Source organism: Macrobrachium nipponense, chromosome 49, assembly GCF_015104395.2.
Source record: "Macrobrachium nipponense isolate FS-2020 chromosome 49, ASM1510439v2, whole genome shotgun sequence".
NCBI classification, from domain to species: Eukaryota; Metazoa; Arthropoda; class Malacostraca; order Decapoda; family Palaemonidae; genus Macrobrachium; species Macrobrachium nipponense.
This window is the reverse complement of record NC_087224.1, coordinates 4,564,149-4,569,856: the sequence shown is the minus strand read 5'-3', so window position 1 is coordinate 4,569,856 and position 5,708 is coordinate 4,564,149.

Here is a 5,708-nt window from a genome sequence, read left to right as displayed (position 1 = left end):
GTTTGTATCAGCAAATAATATAAACAAAAATCTTTAAAATTTTTGCAGTGTTTCTCTAGCTTAATTTATAATATAGTCTGACTCTGGCGCTTGGCTATGTGCCAAAAATTTTATAATCTAATCTAATCAATACAGTCTGACTGTGGTGTGCAAACAAGGTTACGAATAGCTAGGCTAGGCTAGTCCTAGCTTATTTTTTTTTTAAATAAAACTTTTCACGTCCTTTTAACTAGGACCGAACCCAAAGATTTTTTTGTTAATTCTATGCAGCATCATTAAACCACACGCAGTACGACCCACTAGTTGCTTTGTGTTATAAAGCATAGTTGTTTTTATCATTCCGGGAAGTCACAGCTTAGGATGTATTGTTTACGTTTTGACGACGAACCACCATATGAAGAAGAACGTGTGTGGCAACCAGAGTACGGAATGACGTCGACTTCTTTGGAAAGTTGACGACAAACTCAGAAAACGTCGACGGAAATTTCGCTAGTGTGACAGCGCCTTTATACCCAGTTTGGAGGGTAAACACATACCAATTGACATAAGCAACTCCGCAAACCTCGAGAGGCGTCAATCTTTGAAATTTTCGTAGTTGTAAGTAAAAATTTCAAAAGTGCACTGCGTAGAGCCAGACTTCATTTAAGGTCCACCTTAAGTTTTATGGGGAATTTCAAAAAACCCTCTTAGTATGTTATTCTACATACAAATACAAGACACTTTCATTCTTGTGTATTTTTTGATATCTTGCAACAAATGTTCAAGACATGCATGCAATGAAGTGGCCCATATGGAGACCTCGGGCGAGTTTCGACTGACCACGCTCATCCACCTTGGGATACTTCAGGCCGTAATGGTAAACTATTTTTCCAGTGGTACCTTAAGACTTTCTGTCACCCAGCACTTTTATGCACCATTTATTTAGCAATTCTCTTTAACAATTATTACTTAGGGATACAAGGCATGGATATAATTACTTCAGGTAATTATATAAGAAACACTGGGTATGTTTAGTTTATTTATTTTACAATGAATTTTAAAAAACACTTACAATTACTGATATTTACAATGTATTTGCAATTACTGGCCTACCTTGTGGAATAATGAAAAAAAATTTCACATCATTGAGGCACAATACAACCTTGCAGTCTCGCACACCCAACGGGATCTGCGAATGTGGCCCTTCTCTGAACAAAACTTACATGTTTGCCTTTCGTCCACATGCTTTGGCATATGCAGAGAGGTGGCATCCTTGACAGACTGCAGGGGTGGATAGCCAACTCTGTTGTCCCTGGCAGTGCCCACCTGCTAGCAACTATACTGTGACTTCAAGTACTCAACCAACGCAATACTTATGAAGTAGTTGTCGGCATACACAGTGGAGTTCTCTGGGTCCTTGAGGGTCTTGACCAAGGCAATAACAAACTTGTTAGTGACTGGCAACTTCTCCTCCTCTTCAGACAGTGATGTGTGGTGGCTCTGAAATGTAGTGGCCCCCCTGGTACATGAGAATGTCATGGATAAATCCATCCACACTGGAACGGCAGAAGAGTTTGAAGCCCCACTTGTCCGGTTTCTTGGCTACATATTGACGAAGGTTACCCGCTGTGGTGCCCTTGTATGCAACGATAACCTCATCTATGGATTGCATAGGAGTCTCTGCAACATTCAAGAACTCCCTGGTAACCTTAGTGAAGAGGGAACGCACCTTCAAGAACCGTTCCTGTGATCCTGCTGCCTGGTCGTTGTCACTGAAGTGGAGGTTTGACCAGATTGCCTTGAAACGGTTCCTGGACATATACTCAGCAACTTGAGGCACCCTCGTCTTGACAGCCCAGTCGTCCACTATGCTGGGCAAAGGCATAAGTCCCACGTACATGATGAGACCCAGGAAAACCATGAACTCGGATTCGGAGAGGTTGAAGTTACTGACCACATCCCTCTGCTTCGAGTATAGGTTACTCTGAAAGACAATGAGGGACCTCAAGTCAGGTGTAAAACACTCTGTGAAGTATTCAGAGGCCGGCCTCAGAAAGTCAGGACGGGGGTGAACATACTCCTGTCCGGGCTGGTTAGTGATGTCCTTCCTTTTTTTTCCACTCGAACCCGAGGTCTCTTAGTGGCAGGGCCGGACTGCATCACCATCCTCTGGCATCTGCTGAGGAACAACAACACAAACCTTGCGACCTGAAATAAAAAGAAAGTATTATTTGTAAAACAGTAAATGAATCATGAGTGTGTATGTGTGTGTATATGCATGTGTGGGCAGTGAGGTTATGTGTGTGTATGTGTGAGCAGTGAGTGTACATGTTTGTATGTGTGGGCAGTGAGTGTAGCAAATACACATTTTCATACACAGAACATTGATATAAAAATGGTATGATTTTTAAAAAACTCATGGCAATAACTGGTTATATAATATGCGTCATACTAACCTGGCCTAGATCTTGAGGTGGAAGGCACATCCTCGTAGAGGCCGAGTTTCGTCAAGGTTACTGTTGTCTTCGAGTGATGCTACGTCCATGTCACTGCTTGCTGCATCATCAGGGGCTATCCAAGAACGTTGACTATCATCCTCATGCTCTAATGCAGCATTCCTGCGCCCATAAAACATCAAACTTTTAATCTGCAAAGAAAAAAAAATTACTAGAAATGACACTAACAGCACTCACTTTTGTAAACAAGCAATCTCTCTCTCTCTCTCTCTCTCTCTCTCTCTCTCTCTCTCTCTCTGTGTGTGCACATAAGCTTAAAAACTGCAAACTAAATCAAAATGCATGCAAATGAGCCTAACATAACTATAATTACTAGAAATGACACTAACAGCACTCACTTTTGTAAACAAGCAATCAATAACACACAATAACAACTTGTGTGTGACGCCGTATCTTAACAGATTTTTTTACCGTTACGGACCAAAGTGTCCCTGAATGGATTAGCGTACTCCGCCTAAACTCGCCCAAAGTGTCCCATATTGGATATTTACTTTTTCCGTCACTATTTCACCACTTCAGTAAAATCACAGAACCATCACACTTAGTTCAAAATGAAGGCAAAATATTCAACTACAACATATCAAATCACTAAGTACTCACCATGATTATGGGGGGGAGGGGGGTGGTTCCGTCGGAAGAATTGTGTGGCGACTTCACAGTTTCACGTCTTGAGTGCGACTGAGGTTCGTTTGGTGCTCTGCTGTTTTTCACTGGAGGGCTGTATTCACTTCTGATTGGTTGATTTCAAGAGCCAAGAAGTGCTGCTATGAGTTACCATAGCGTCAATTTCATACATGCTCTAGCTTGTTGGTGACGAATGCACCAAAAGTAGCTGTTTTAAGTGGCTCATATGGGCCACTTGGACTGTAAAGCTGTTTAATCTTAAAATATGACCTTAATTTCTAACTTTGGAGAAAATATTTACTTCGAAAGGAGAGTAGAGGTCTCAAGCTCCTGCTCTCACCACCAACAACTGTGACTGATGCCCATCTCCGGTGTTAGGACATGTTAAAGTACTTTTTTGGAGGGTGGCTTCACATGCGGTGGAAACTGGATCCGCTAGTCCAGTCAGTTGTTTCCCCTAATGTTATTAAGGGCTCCCCCCTCCCCAGCGCAGCCAGGCCAGGGCACGGCACCCAAAGTGAAGATAAGGAGGTAAGGTCTGGTTCGGTCAGGAGGCTTTAAGGGAAGGTTTAGGTTTGTTTTATTTAGGCTCTGCTGAACTTGTCCCGTTCTACACTCGCTCAGGTTAGGTCGTATTCCTTCTGAAGTGCCTGCTTCAGAAATGATTACCGTACAGTATCAAAGGTACAGTGGACCCCCCGTATTCGCGTTCTCCGGATTCACGGACTCACACATTCGCGGATTTCTCTCAGAACATTTCCCTGTATTATTTGCGGAAAATTCGCGCATTCGCTGTATTTTTCTATGAGCAATATCCACAAATTCCTGGTTTTTGTTATCAATTTCATCATAAAATGCACTTTTTGTGATAAAACTATTAAAAAAACCAAGTATGAAATTTTTTAGTGGTTTTTCTTAAGTTTTAATTAACAAAAGTAGGCTGTTTTTAGCATTTTTATAGGGGTTCCAAACATTCGCGGATTCTAACTATTTGCAGGGGGGTCTGGTACGCATCCCCCGCGAATACGGGGGGACCACTGTATTATTATTTTGCTTTAAAATCTTATTCAAGGCTGGAGTTTTGGGTAGTAAGCAGACATGAGGGTTATGACTTATGCTACTTAGGGAGGATCCAGTTTTTTATAGGGTAAATGACTGAGCGGCAACATAGCAGCCACCTCTCTCAGAATGCAGCCACTTCCCAAAAAGGCGCTTGAATTATGCAATTACTTCGTAATTTAGGAGAAAACACTTATTTCGAGAGGAGTGTATAGGTCTTGGTGTGCAGCCTGGATGGGCCACAAGTTTTGACTGATGCTCATGGCAGCGAATTCAAGTACTTTTTCAGAAAGGTGGCTGCGTTCCGTTAGAGGTGGCCGCTATGTCTTCGCTCGTTCATTTACCCAATTAGGAAATGTACAAATTACTTTTAAAATATGCATTTTTGTATACCTTGGCATTGTCCCATTGTTTTGCATAATTGATGAAAGCATATGAATGTAGGCTAGTCGATCATTCTGAGTTTTTGTCTGAAATGTCGTGAAAATCTAGAGAAAGTGTAAAAGGTTGAAGTTTTGTCTGGACAAGTGTACTGGCCTAGGCTATCCTTAATCATGTCGAGTCAGAATCTAGGAGCACATCCTCAACAGAACCAAGATTTTAGATCTTTGGGGTATTGAAACTATTCTAGTAAGTTACTCCTGCTATTGGACAGTATTGGTTTTTTTTTAGTAAAATAAATGCAAATGTTGGAGGTAAAATTATTGCAGTTGAATAAGGCTATGCAGATGATACCAGTTCTACCTGAAGGGGTTGAGGTAAGTCCAAATGCATACATGAAAAACAAAAGAAAGTTGAGACTTCATCTTAGGTGTACTATATAAAAATGCTCCTGTTGCTTATTAACCTTTCAAAATTATTGGGTTTGTATGTAAAAAAAAAAAAAGGAAAAACAATAGGTTTACTTTAAAAGATTACACTACTTCCTTTAATTTTCATTCATTTGGTCTATATGCCTCTCTTCTCTTGTCCTTTTATGTTTCTGAGATATGTATACTGGTACTCCTTTTATTCTGCTGGTCCATCTCATCCCCACTCTTTTGTAGTTTCCTCCATTACTACTTACACTTCAAGATAGTTCTTGTGACATAATACAGAACCATCATGGCATCTGATTTCTTGGCATTGTTCCATATTAAGCTTTTCAGAATATGCATTTATTTTTTAGATATGTATGTGGAATGTATAAAGAGGTTAAGGCGCTTTTCAATTATATTCATCAGAAATTATTTCCAGGATTATGACGCATGTTCCAGGGTTATGACGCCTACAACTCTCATCTGGCAGAAGAAATATGACACCAAAAATGCAAAATAATCAATATTGAAGGTATTTTTTGAAAAGAAATGCAATAAGAAATGACAAAAAAAAGTTTACATAGTATGAATGCACCCGAAAGCATTAAAAGTAGGTTTTCTAAAGATTTTTGATGAAGTTCCGGCTTACGATGATTTTCGGGTTACAACGCGTCTCAAGAACAGAACCCCCGTCGTAACCTGGGGACTGCCTGTAGATAGTTGGCACCAGCAG